The sequence below is a fragment of the Lepisma saccharinum genome, unplaced genomic scaffold (genome assembly GCF_977018435.1).
Source record: "Lepisma saccharinum unplaced genomic scaffold, izLepSacc3.1 HAP1_SCAFFOLD_91, whole genome shotgun sequence".
In the NCBI taxonomy this organism is placed as follows: Eukaryota; Metazoa; Arthropoda; class Insecta; order Zygentoma; family Lepismatidae; genus Lepisma; species Lepisma saccharinum.
This window is the reverse complement of record NW_028142924.1, coordinates 1,326,832-1,340,956: the sequence shown is the minus strand read 5'-3', so window position 1 is coordinate 1,340,956 and position 14,125 is coordinate 1,326,832. Positions and strand designations below refer to the sequence as shown.

The window sequence follows — 14,125 nt, the reverse complement described above, 5'->3', positions numbered from 1 at the left end:
TTGCGTTGCCTAAGTTAGTGGCGAGCTGCTTTCCTCGCTTAAAACATGGCACTTTCTCTTACCGTATATCGGTACATAGACCGTCAATCATTGAGCACAAGACTCTAGTCGCAAAAGGGAAATTTTTCCCAAGCTACTACTCTTTGACTTTAGTTGAGCTTGTATCTGTTGCTTAATGCAACGATGGAGGTGCAAGTTTGCATAGTTAAAAAAGAGTAAATCAATTCATATTGATATATGGTGGGAATGTTGGCTCTTGAGCTTGCTAAGCAAGCTCTTGAGCGTGCCCTGTGTATTACGTGGCGAGCACAGGGCGATACAGCAAGCTTGTCCCACTTGCGAGTCACGTTGAGGTGAAGCAACCACCTCAGAGGTGCATGGACCTCGGTTCAGGCATCTAGTCTAATTCGAACCCAACTGCTCACCCGCCACGCAAGCAACCGGGGAGGTAGGTATACCAATCGGTATCAATGCCTTCACTGTCGGTCAACCGCCGTTTGCAATTTCGTGGATGGAGTAGGGATCATCCTCTCGGATGAGACCCGAAGCGAACGTTAGCTATGCGTTCAAAGGCAACCCCACTCACGTGGGATGTTGGGGTTCGAATTGTTTTCCGAAAAGCATTGCTGTATTCATAGTTTTCGGAAAATTCACGGCACCCATCTTTGTTTCTGCGCCGTGTACGAGTAAGTGACAGAGCCGCGCAAGCGGGAAGGTAGCCTTCCTTGGAAGACTGGTTTAACCTGAACCAAGTTTGTTGCTACTAACTTGTCAGCCCTCGTACACTGTGGTTCGCCTCCGACACGTGACGTAACCGTTTGTGTTCTTCCGAACGCATGTAGGTTGAGCATCAGACACCTTGAATTGACTTACCCACCCTAGTGGGGAAGCTTAGCTTACTTCGGGAACTGAGGCTCATCCGAACGACTCTAGGTTGAAGCCTGCACCGAGGTTAAGCATGGCATGTCAAATCAAGGTGCCTCTCAAGCGGATAACTTGCCTACCTCTGTTCTTCCGAACGTCTCTAGGCTGAGCACTCTGAGGGAAAGCAAGCTAAAACGTCAACCGTCGGAAGCCGAGCGAGTTAAGAGAACCTGTCCTGCGGGAGTACTTGCCCACCTCGGGAACTCCGGCTCATCCGAACGAATGTAGGATGAAGCCTGCACCGAGTTAAAGCAATTCATTTTGTCAGCCCTCGCTGCCGAGAAGTGACGAGACGTCAATCGCCGGCGTTTGCCTACCTCGGGAACTCCGGCTCATCCTAAAAGAAACTAGGTTGAAGCCTGCACCGTGGGAAAGCAAGGAACGCCGACGTTTTGACGGTAACTCGCCCACCTCCTCTCTTCCAAACGACTCTAGGTAGAGGGTGGGTGGGATAGTGAGCTACTTTTTCACATTTCGGTTAGCGGGAAGTGACACAAGGTACCCGACCGGTGTTCGCTTGCCTCCCTTGGGAACTCCGGTTCATCCGAACGACTCTAGGATGAAACCTGCACCAAGGGAAAGCAAGCTAGCTCTCTCTTTTCTCTCCCGGTGACGGCGATGCCTTCTCCGGTTTGCGTTGCATCGTTTCTGAAGTTGACCCGTCCGCTCTGCTTACTTCGGGAACTCCGGCTCGACCGAACGACTCTAAGTCGAAGCCTGCACCGAAGGAAAGCAGCGTACGTGCCAGCCTCCGTGGCGAGACAACCTAAACCCGAAGGTTCCCGAGAACTTAGTACGGGTGTCCGTCGAAGCGTGCGTTCTCCGGAGCGCCGTCTTGAGTGGCTGCCTGTTGCCGTACAGGCACGGCTGTTCGCTGGGAGCTCCCAGCCTGCGGGCACGTTGCCAATCGAAGAAGTCGGTTCGCCGTTCCCGCGCGCAAACGAACGTCTCGAAGTTTCCAGCTTTAAAGAAAGTGGAACTACGTAGACCTCTAACCGAAGTAGTGGGAGTAGTATAATTATGTTTTCTGGAAAGCGGTGTAACCTGTCGTTCTTCAAGCGTCAGTGTTGCGTTGCCTAAGTTAGTGGCGAGCTGCTTTCCTCGCTTAAAACATGGCACTCTGCCTCGCGCGAGTGCTGCATACGCACCGTATGCACCGTACCCTGGTTGATCCTGCCAGTAGTCATATGCTCGTCTCAAAGCCTAAGCCATGCATGTCTCAGTACAGACTTTACCAAAGTGAAACCGCGAATGGCTCATTACATCAGTTATGGTTCCTTAGATCGTACGCATCCTACTTGGATACCTGTGGCAATTCCAGAGCTAATACATGCTCACGGTGTCTCCGGCCGGGCAACCGGACGGGGTGCCGTTACCATTCAAAAGACCAAACGGTCCGCTTCTGCGGGCCGACTCATTTGGTGACTCTAAGTAACCTCTAGGCAGATCGCACGGTCAAGCACCGGCGACGCATCTATCAAATGTCTGCCTCATCACACTGTGGATGGTGGGTTATTGGCCCACCATGGTGATTACGGGTAACGGGGAATCAGGGTTCGATTCCGGAGAGGGAGCCTGAGAAACGGCTACCACATCTATGGAAGGCAGCAGGCACGCAAATTACCCACTCCCAGCACGGGGAGGTAGTGACGAAAAATAACGATGCGGGACTCATCCGAGGCCCCGTAATCGGAATGGATCCACCCTAAACAGTTGGGTGAACCTATCGGAGTGCAAGTCTGGTGCCAGCAGACGCGGTAAGTCCAGCTCCGATAGCGTATATTAAAGTTGCTGCGGTTAAAAAGCTCGTAGTTGGATCTGGGTCTCGGGCGGTCGGTTCGCCGTCAGGCGTTCAACTGGCCGTACCGGACGTCTTCTCGGTTTCCCCGGTCTGCTCTTCACCGAGTGGACCGGGGGATTCCGGGACGTTTACTTTGAACAAATTAAAGTGCTCAAAGCAGGCTATTCGCCTGGATGCTCCTTGCATGGAATAATGGAACAGGACCTCGGTTCTCTCTGTTGGTTTTCGAACCAGAGGTAATGATTAAAAGGGATTGACGGGGGCATTAGTATTGCGAGGGGAGAGGTGAAATTCTAGGATCCTCGCAAGACTACCTACAGCGAAAGCATTTGCCAAGAATGTCTTCATTAATCAAGAACGAAAGTTAGAGGTTCGAAGGCGATTAGATACCGCCCTAGTTCTAACCATAAACGATGCCATCCAGCGATGCGCAAGGTTCAAGAACACCGTGCGCGCAGCCTCCGGGAAACCAGAGATTTCGGGTTCCGGGGGGAGTATGGTTGCAAAGCTGAAACTTAAAGGAATTGACGGAAGGGCACCACAAGGCGTGGGACGTGCGGCTCAACTTGACTCAACACGGCAAACTTACCAGGCCCGGACACCGCAAGGATTGACAGATTGAGAGCTCTCTCGTGATTCGGTGGATGGTGGTGCATGGCCGATTTTAGTTGGTGGAGCGATTTGTCTGCTTGATTGCGATAACGAACGAGACTCCTGCCTATTAACTAGGCGTCGGGGTATGTGTTCCCCCGGCGCATCAAACCTCTTCTTAGAGGGACCGGTTGTCGCAAGCAGCAAGAGTGGGAGCTAAATCAGGTCAGTGATGCCCTTCGATGCCCTGGGCCGCACGCGCGTCACACTGAAGGAGACAACGCGTCTTCCCCTGCCGAGAGGTACGGGTAACCGCTGAACCTCCTTCGTGATAGGGACCGGGGATTGCAATTATTCCCCGCGAACGAGGAATGCCCAGTAAGCGCGAGTCATCAGCTCGCGTTGATCGAGTCCCTGCCCTTTGTGCACACCGCCCGTCGATGCATCCGATCGAGTGATACGGTGAGGCCTTTGGACCGGCGCCCTGCGGGGGTTCCACCTTCCGCAGGAACCGTCGGGAAGACGGCCGAACCTGGTCACTTAGAGGAAGCAAAAGTCGTAACAAGGTTTGGGTAGGAGAACCTGCCCAAGGATCATTACCGTACGGTATATCCGCTTCTTCACCTTGTCTTCCATCCGCAAGTGCGTCGAAGGGGGACTAAAACTCCCGGAGCCGGCGGATGGTACGTAGTTGGTTTTTGAAGGGTCAAGAATCGGTCCTCGGCCCCCAACGGGGGCATTCCCCCTCGCAGGGAATGCCTGGCTGATCGGGTGTGCGGAGTAAGGCGATTCCCCCTTCGCTCCACTACTACCTAACTGTAGAGCAAATTAAACAAAGCATGCAATGCATGTCCGTCCGGCCGGCGCTTGCGTCGGCCAGACTATAATTGCCCGGCACTTTCAAAGTTGCACGTTAACAGGGGTAGGTGAGACTCGACCTTTAAAGGTATCGCCCCGCTAAAACATGCACCCGAACCCCGTCTCGAGGCCTTGGAGACGGGGGGGTAGGTATCATCCGGGGAGGCTCGCGAGGGCGCTTCCCGATGAACAGACACATCATTCCGCCGAAGTGCGACCTGTCGCACTTCAGCAAACCACAAACAACCCCAGGCGGGGGATCACTTGGCTCGTGGGTCGATGAAGAACGCAGCTAGCTGCGAGTCAATTTGCGATCTGCAAAACAGAGAGCATCGACGGTTTCGAATGCACATTGCGGCCCGGGTCTTTACCTGGGTCGGTCCTGGTTGAGTGTCGGAAGTTTGTAAATGACACATGTGCTCTTGCGAGCACAGCGCGTGTAACAGCACGCCACGAAAGTCTCGCGGCCGCCTCTCTCAGCGAGGTAAGAGCGGTCGCGAGGTCGAATCCGAAACAGGATCATTAGGAGTCGGCCGCGAGGTCGTCTTCTCGGAGGACTCCATTCTAGTACGAGAAGTGGAAAGACCGGTCTACGGATGCGTGCGTGCGTGGAAGGGGCCTCGAAGGAGCGGGGTCATCCCGGAGCAGTCCGTATCCGTATCCCGGAAGCAGCTTTCCGAGCATTCAGGGGCGAGCAACTTGTTGAAGTGCCGGCAGAGATGGTTGTCTTTTGCAGTTAGGTTGGACCTAGCTGTAGAGCAAGTTAAAGAAAGCACGTGGAGAATGAAAAAGTTGCCGGCAGACATGCCGGCCAGACTATAATTGACCGGCACTTGCAGAAGTGCAAGCAGAGATGGTTGTATTTTGCACTTAGGTTGAACCTAGCTTTAGAGCACCGTAAAGAATGCACGTGTAGAATGAAAAAGGTGGCGGCAGACATGCTTAGCATGTCCGGCCGGCACATTTGCCGGCCGGACTATAGTTGCTCGCCGGTGATCGGGATGTAGGCTTCTTCGGACATTGTGGCTGGACCACTCTGATGCTCGGAAGGTTAAATTTCCAAAGTTTGGAATTACGTGGAGTGGGAGAGCCGGCCGGACGACTCAGTTTCGTCCGGGCGGGTGCCTCGCGTTGAACGCAGGGTAAGTTTCCAACAGTCGTCTACGGACGCGTGGAAGAGCCTGTCTCTTCGGTTCGCGCGGAAGGAGAGCTCGGTCAAGGTTAGAGGTTTCCGCCGAAGCTCGAGAGCCGCCTTACCGTCTAGATAGGAGGACCTGCGTTGGGCGACGAGGAAGATCCCTCGGACCTCCTAGGAAACCGCACCCGACCTCGACTCAGGGTTGACCACCCGCACGATTTAAGCATATCAATATGCGGAGGAAAAGAAAATAACAATGATTCCCTCGGTAGCTGCGAGCGAAAAGGGAGAAGCCCGTCACCCAAGCCTCCGGCACGGTTATCCGAGCCGGCGGGCGATTTGGTGGAAGGGAGCGTCCGTAAATCCCGCTCGGCGGGAGGTTCTAAGTGTAACTTGAAAGGACCAACATCCCACAGAGGGTGCTAGGCCCGTGCGAACCTCCGCCTTGCCGAGTCGGGCTGGGCGCTTTCCCAAGGATTCGGGATGCTTTGGAATGCATCCCTAAGTGGGAGGTAGATTCCTCCTAAGGCTAAATATCACCACGAGACCGATAGCGAACAAGTACCGCGAGGGAAAGTTGAAAAGAACTTTGAAGAGAGAGTTCAAGAGTACGTGAAACCGCCTGGGGGTCAAACGGATGGAGCTCGAGAGTTCGATGGGGGAAGGTGATTCAAGGGTTAAGGACCATGTCTCCGGCCCCCGAGCGGGGTTGTCCCCTTCCTTAGGGACCTCCCGTCTGCGAGGGTGCGTCCGGGACGGTCCCCCTTCATTCCGCGCCCGGTAGGGCACCGCGGCTCGTTGGGATCCGTCCTAAGGGCCTGGGGTGGAGCTCTTCGGCTCGTCCGGAGAACCCCCGGTGACCCGGACGGAACCCGACGGCTCATGGGCAGGCCTGGGGATCCGCCGCCGTTTTTAGGCGGAAGGCGTAGAGGTCGCAGCTCGCTGTGGCGTGCCTGGCAGTGTCCCCCCGTCCCCCGCTCGTCCGGGGGGTTCGCGGGGGGCGTACTGTGAGCCCTGGGCCCGTGCGGTGGTCAACGAGTGGCCCATCCGACCCGTCTTGAAACACGGACCAAGGAGTCTAGCGCGTGGGCGAGTCTAAGGGAATCACTAAACCCGAAGGCGCAGTCAAAGCGACTGGGACGATCGAGGTGACCCGGAGTCGCTCAACGAAGGGCCCTCGCGCAGTCCCGGGGCGATCCCCCACCTCCGGGTGCGGGGATCGTACCTAAGAGCCCACTCGCTGGGACCCGAAAGATGGTGAACTATGCTCGGCCAGGACGAATCCAGGGGAAACCCTGGTGGAAGTCCGAACCGCCTCTGACGTGCAAATCGACCGTCTGAGCTAAGCATAGTGGCGAAAGGCCAATCGAACCGTCTAGTAGCTGGTTCCCTCCGAAGTGTCCCTCAGGACAGCTGGCGCTCGCAAGGGGGGTCCATCCCGGTAAAGCGAATGACCGGGGGCCTCGGGGCCGAAACGGCCTCGACCCACTCTCAAACTCTGAACGGGATGGAGGTCCCGCTTGCCCCTAGGGCGAAGCGGGGCCTTCTTGGACCCGAGTGCTCAGTGGGCCGCTCCTGGTAAGCAGGACTGGCGCTGTGGGATGAACCAAACGCCGGGTTAAGGCGCCTGAATCGACGCTGCTCAAACCATGAAAGGCGTCGGTTGCTCAAGACAGCAGGGCGGTGGCCATGGAAGTCGGCATCCGCTAAGGAGTGTGTAACGACTCACCTGCCGAAGCAACCGGCCCTGAAAATGGATGGCAATCGAGCGTCGTGCCTATACCCGGCCGCCGCCGCAATGTATTAACATTGGCAACAATGTAAGAATGACGCGGCGGTGAGTAGGAGGGCGCGGCGGTGAGCGTGGAAGGGTCTGGGCGCGAGCCTGCCTGGAGCCGCCGTCGTTGCAGATCTTGGTGGTAGTAGCAAATAATCTGATGAGACCTCGCTGAGGTCAGACGTGGAGAAGGGTTCCGCCTCAACAGCAGTTGCAGGCGGGTGAGCCGGTCCTTAGACCGCGGAAAACTCCCACCGATGCGTCGGGTCAGTTTCGCGCTGCCACCGGGAGAGGTGTAGTGGTTAGCGCGAGGCGCCGGCGTCTCGGCCGCGGTCGAAAGGGAAGTGGGGTATCCAGCCCTCCGCCGCGTCTCGGGACCGGGAGTGCGTCGCGGGTTCCCTCGAAGTCCGTAAGTCCAGGTAACTGGTGGCACCAGGAGAATCTGTCGGGTCCCGGGGGCAGAGTTGTCTGTTCTGTCAGAGCGATCCCCTACGCTCCCCGGAATCTTCCCAGAAGGAGAAGGGGACACTGGGGAAAGCTAAGAGAACCGTAGTTGGGTGCGGTTTCCCCGGGTGCCCGTCGGACCTTGAAAATCTTGGTGGGAACAGCGCAGCAGAGTCCCGAGGCCTGGCCGTACCCGAATCCGCATCTGGCCTCCGAGGTAAAGAGCCTCTTGACGATAGACTAATGTGGGTAAGGGAAGTCGGCAATCTGGATCCGTACCTTCGGAACAAGGATTGGCTCTGGGGACCGGGGCCGGTCGGGGCCCGGGGGGCCACCGCGGGTTCGGTCCGGCGTGGGTCTTGGCGAGGGACATCCTTCCGGGGTTGTTCCAAGCTTGGACCGCGCGTCGGACTTCCGCGAGCGTCCCTGGGCTCTCTGAGGGGAACGCACCTAACCCCTGGCCCCCCTCGGGGGCGCTGGGGGGAACGTGCCTCCCCTCGAGTCGGCCGCCGACGAACGGTCGACTCAGAACCGGCACGGACCAGGGGAATCCGACTGTTTAATTAAAACAAAGCATCTCGACAGCCTGGAAGGGTGTTGACGGGATGTGATTTCTGCCCAGTGCTCTGAATGTCGCGCTGAAGAAATTCAGGGAAGCGCGGGTAAACGGCGGGAGTAACTATGACTCTCTCTTGGTGGTGCATGGCAATTGTATTAGTTTACTTTACTCAGTAGGAGAAAAGTACGTGACAAAATCTTTACATAGAAACAACTCGACAGGAAGAAGAATCACGAAGAACACTTCTTTTGGACCGATCTCGCAATTTTATTTTTGACCACCGAGTGTGTACCGGTGATACCACCCTATTTTATTTATTTTTATATATTTATAACTTATATCTCTATTTATATATTTTATTTACCCATTTATTTATTATTTTATAGTATTTGTTAGTCTGCATTGTATCCGCATTGTATTTTATAAACATGTCTGACGAGATCGGCAATGCAATTGCCACCGGCCGGTCCATCCCTCAGCTGAGGGATGAGCCTCCAAGAGGTCACCACCGGGCAACGGCTCGACCCCGGGGAGCGAATTCGCTCCTCGAGGACGAGACGGCAGAAACCGGCCGGCTAGCGGTTAGTTGTAAGGGTAATAATAAGAATGATAGTATGGACGCTAGTATCATCACCAATGATAATAATTTGACGATTTCGTTACTAGAAGAATCTTTACATATTGAAATAGACAAAAACTACTTTGTAGTTGGATTCCCGATATTTTCTAATACAAATGACGGGTTGTTCCAATGCGAGAAGCATAAAAACTTAATATTCACTTCAGGTACGAATATTATGAAACATTATAAATCTGATCACCAGAAGAACTTAATGTTTCAGTGTTCTAAATGCAAAGAACTATGGAGCGGCGCTCATGCTATGGAAACACACTACCCCAAATGTAAACCCAAAGATATATCCAAATTGAGATTTGTCTGTAGTGTTACTACTAATGCACAGTGCTGTAATAGAAGCTTTAAAACAGCTAACGGTTTGGGACAACATCAAAGAGCCACCCATCGCGAATATTGGAACAGCGTCAAGACTAAAAGAATACGACCAACAGTTAAACCTAGGATGAATCCTAATAGACTCAAAGCATGGACTATCGAAGAAACCGAAAGGTTCATTGACATAGAAATGGAATTGTTAGATTTAGAGACTAAAAGGAATAAACTAATTGCTACATTTCCCAATAAGTCATTGCGACAATTTAGAGATAAGAGAAGACAACTAACCTTACAGGGTAATCTCCCTAAGAAATTTAATGACCCTAAACAAATAGATATGGGATGTGATCTATCCCTATCTCCTACGAAAACTAACAACATCTCATCCTCGCTGGTACAATTCAGGGAGGATACTAGACAAGAATCTCCTATTCTGGGAGAGGGCCCCTCAGGCCGTTATAATCTGCGTAAACGCACTAATGCTATCTCAAGCACGCAAGATATTCATCATGATAATGAGTTTATACAACAGGCAGGGTGTTCCAGGGTTGAGACATCCCTTTTTACTCAATCTAGTTTGATGGGGGGGACGAGGCTATCTAACACATTTGATGTGTTAGATAGGAGTAGCCTCATTACTGGGTTTTCTAGTTCTTCTGATTTGGATTTATCAAGTGAGTCATCCTCTTCAGAGGATGACTACTCAAATAGTGATGTCTCAGCCCTGGACGCACCTCGCAAGAACGCACTACGAAACTACCGAATACAGCATGTATATAAGTCTAATAAACATGTAAGTACCCCTTTGGGTAATGTTCAAACCTTCATAACAGGTAATAAGAAACAAGAGCGTGATCATTCCAGGATGGAGACGTCCACTTCTGATGCCGTTGGTTCTCAGATCGATAATAAGAAACAAAAATACGACCAGTCCATGGTGGAGACGCCCTGTTGTAAGCATAATAGTTCACGGGGGGGAATAGGGGCAGATAATTGTGACACTAATGGTCCGCAAAGGGACATAGTAAAAGAAACGGGCCTCTCGACCATGGAACGGCCGTATCAAGAGATAGAACGATCTCATTATCAGCAGCTAGGTTGCGAAGAACGGACATATGATAGATCAGGGATGGAAGGATCCTATTTTGGAATACCTCTTTCTATGGGGGGGAGAGGGATCTCTGAAATATCAATGATTTGCACCGATCAAAACGATCCACAAATGGATACACCTAATAGAAAGGACCATTCGATCCCTGATCGTTCATATATAGATCACGATTCATACATGGAAATGATTCGATCTCTACCCATTAATCCGAACTCTGAGTTGAGACAAATTGATGCAAAGATTAAAAGTTTCTTTAACCAGGGTAGGAAAAAGGTAGAAACAGAGATTGACATCATTATAGATGAACTAACCACAACTCTTAAAACTACAAACCAAGAAGCAGACCAAGTTATAAGGAAACAACATCCCAAGAATTCATGTAACAAAAATGAAAAATCCAAAATGTATGGGAAAACTCAAGCAGTATTTCGGAAGTGCCCCCAGAAAATAGCCGACTCTATTATGCAAAACTCCAACGAATTCCTGAATGAAACAGAAGAAAAACCAACGGCTAATGACTTTGTTACATTCTATGAGGACTTATGGGGGTCAGAAGGATCAAATAGACTTGACTTCAATTATGATCCAATTAAAAAGGACAATAACAGTAGAATGTTAAAACCAATTTCTCACGCAAGAATTAATAATAAGCTTAAAAAACTTAAGGACAGTGCCGCTGGTACTGATGGTTTGAAAAGATGTCACCTTAGAACTAAAGGCATATACATAACAGATTCCCTCTTCTACTCCAGAAGGAGGGATGGAGGCTTAGGGATCCCTAAGATGTCAAACATCGTCCAATTAGCAATCCTAAACAGTTGGAATAAGTTCAAACTTTCAAAGGATAGCAATGTGACTTTTTTGTACAAATTTACAAATTTAGAAAATAGAACAAAAGCCATTGCTAAAAGATTGGGAATATCGGGAGAATTAAACGTTAAGCAAATTAACCTAGCCAAGAATCATTTAAAGGTTAAGTCATTCTCGGATTGGAAATCCAAACCCATACAAGGTATGGGTATAGAATATTTTAAGGACGACCCAAAATCCAATATGGTTTTATTCGACCCAGACTTGCTTAAACCTAATATGTACAATGATTTTCTCAGGATGCGAACCAACACTGTGGGTTTAAACTCCATATTGAAAATTGCAAAATGCGTATCCAGCGATCTGTGCAGAAGATGTCAGGCTTCACCTGAGACCATGGGTCACGTCCTGGGCCAATGCCCAGCTAATAAAGGATTAAGAGTGAAAAGACACGATGAAATTACGGATCTAATTTCAAAGAACTTACAGGATATGAGAATAGCTAAAGAGCAAACATTTATTAACAATAATGAAATTCTAAAACCAGATTTAGTAGCTATTAAAGGAGATACTGCTTATGTAACAGACGTTACAGTAAGATTAGAAAGTGGGCAATCACTTAAAGAAGCCCACCATGAAAAAGTCACAAAATACTCAAGGTTAAATCCTGTACTTATAGACAAACTTAATGTTAAAACAGTAGTGCATACACCCATAATTGTGGGGTCAAGAGGAGCTCTACCATCTGGAACGGTAACTTCTCTTAAAAAATTAGGAATTTACTCTTATAAATTAATGAAGACCATTAGCTTAATCGCTATCAGGACTAGTATTAGAATTCTAAATGGTCATTTGGATTCAAAATGAATTTGATAAATGCTGGAGTTTATATTTCACTAGCAATTTGAGGTAATTTCAATATTGCATTATTTTAATGGATCTCATAGACATATGCCAAAAGGTAGTTACTGGCACTAAAATAACTTCTACTATATTTTATGGATATAATAATAATTTTTAATTTTTAATTTAACTAACCTGTCAGAAGCTCACCTTGTTGATTGGTTGAACAATATTTATTATGGATCAGAATTTTTCCCTGTTCTTTTTAGAGGGATTGTTTCGTGGCACAAAAGGGAACAAAGGTGAAACATCCGTAGGGATGCTATCCTGAAGAGTCCCGTGCACAATGGACCTCATATTTTATCTGTATAGATATCCTATAAATGACATACCAAACATATTGTTTGGGAAAGACGAGGCTACTAGGCCCTGTGGAATAGCCAAATGCCTCGTCATCCAATTAGTGACGCGCATGAATGGATTAACGAGATTCCCTCTGTCCCTACCTACTGTCTAGCGAAACCACAGCCAAGGGAACGGGCTTGGAGAATGTCAGCGGGGAAAGAAGACCCTGTTGAGCTTGACTCTAGTCTGCCGCTGTCGGGAGACGTGACGAGGTGTAGCATAAGTGGGAGGGCTCCTTCGGGTGCCCGCCGGTGAAATACCACTACTCTCACGGTTTCCCGACTCACCCGGTTGGGCGGGACGCGGGCGTCGGGGCTCCGGCTTCGTCGCACGCCGTTCATGAACCAAGGCCCCTGCTACTGGCCGGCCGGACCGGACTCCCGGTCCGTGCCGGACAGGGGGCCGACCCGATCCGGGGACAACGGCAGGTGGGGAGTTCGTCTGGGGCGGAACATCTGTCAAAGGATAACGCAGGTGTCCTAAGGGCGGCTCACCGAGGCCAGAAACCTCGGGTAGAGCGAAAGGGCAAAAGCCGCCCTGATCCGCACCCTCAGTACGGGTGGGACCCGGGAAACCGGGGCCTATCGATCCTCCCCGTCCGAAGGATCTTCGGCGGGAGGTGACAGAAAAGTTACCACAGGGATAACTGGCTCGTGGCCGCCAAGCGTTCATAGCGACGCGGCTTTTTGATCCTTCGATGTCGGCTCTTCTTACCGTGGGGACGCAGCGCTCCCCGAGCGTATGATTGTTCACCAACCAACAAGGAACGTGAGCTGGGTTTAGACCGTCGTGAGACAGGTTAGTTTTATCCTCCTGGCGTTTAGAACGCGGCCAAGGTAATCCTGGTTAGTACGAGAGGAACCCCAGGTTCGGACCAATGGTACCGCGCCGGTTCGATCGAACCTTGGTGCGAAGCTACGTCCGACGGCTGAAGCCTGAACGCCTCTAAGGCCGAAGCCGTGCCCGGAGCTGCGTGACCGTGGGTCCCTGCACTCTGAAAGGCAGAACCACCAACGCTGGACCCCCTCACGGGGGACCGGTAAGGCGGGGAGCCACCAACCACCCCCCCAAACCGGGGGGTGAGGCTCCCCGCAAGTAGTGCCATCGAGACTCCGCCCACTTGCCCCACTGACCGAGGTCTTTGGGATTCTAGATGGGGATTCACGGGGTAATCAAGCACTCGGAAGTTGGGACCCTTGAACCACTCGTAGACGACTTGAGTATCTGGCGGGGCGTCGTGAGCGGTGAAGCCTCCGTACGGTGGCGACCCGTTGAAAGGCAGCCCTCGCTTGCAGGTTCGTGCTGTCGGCTGCACGGCACCTGAAAAGCAGACTCTTTCTTTTAGGAGGTCCCCTACGGGACCTTCGCCGGGAGTCCAGACCCCAGTTTCGACCGGGGGAGGACTCCCAAACCGGCAGCCGACACCTTCACCGGGTGCTGGCAGCCGGGGCTTCCAGCAGGTGGCGGATTGCTGGACTTTGGGGTTTCGACCCAGCCGACCAAACAAGAAGAAGAAGGACCTCCCGGTTTAGCATGGGAGGCAACAACTTGACTCCAAGCCAAGTTGCGAATGAAAAATGTTCTTTCTTTTGCAGTTAGAAACTAACTGTAGAGAACGAAAGCCGCAGTTGAACACTGTGCAGGCAGAAAGATTTGTCTTTTAGACGAGAGGTGTGTATATATGTTATCACATAATGCTAAGTTAACGCTCCCACCTCCGTTGCTGATGGTGCTTGGCCGAGAAGTTTACTCTCCCAGAATTTTTACCTTTAACGGTAATCTGTGGAGCAAAATCCCAATAGAAAGTCAAGCTGGGAAGAAAACAGAGAAGCAGATTTGTGTGCCTTTGCCACATTGCGGTGTTTGTAGATGTTTGTTGTAAAGATCCATTCTCCCAGAATTTTTGCCTTTA

At 51.3% G+C, this 14,125-nt stretch overlaps 2 non-coding genes and 1 pseudogene across 2 annotated transcripts; all 3 read left to right on the top strand.

The window, feature by feature from the left end:
* The first annotated feature begins 2,084 nt into the window (after positions 1–2,084).
* On the top strand, positions 2,085–3,915 carry LOC145982307 (small subunit ribosomal RNA). The gene has a single exon (XR_014441042.1). It is a non-coding gene; the product is annotated as a small subunit ribosomal RNA (ribosomal RNA).
* A 503-nt stretch (positions 3,916–4,418) lies between these two features.
* LOC145982303 (5.8S ribosomal RNA) lies at positions 4,419–4,570 on the top strand. Its single transcript, XR_014441040.1, has one exon. It is a non-coding gene; the product is annotated as a 5.8S ribosomal RNA (ribosomal RNA).
* A 928-nt stretch (positions 4,571–5,498) lies between these two features.
* On the top strand, positions 5,499–13,514 carry LOC145982305 (large subunit ribosomal RNA; annotated as a pseudogene).
* Positions 13,515–14,125: the final 611 nt, after the last annotated feature.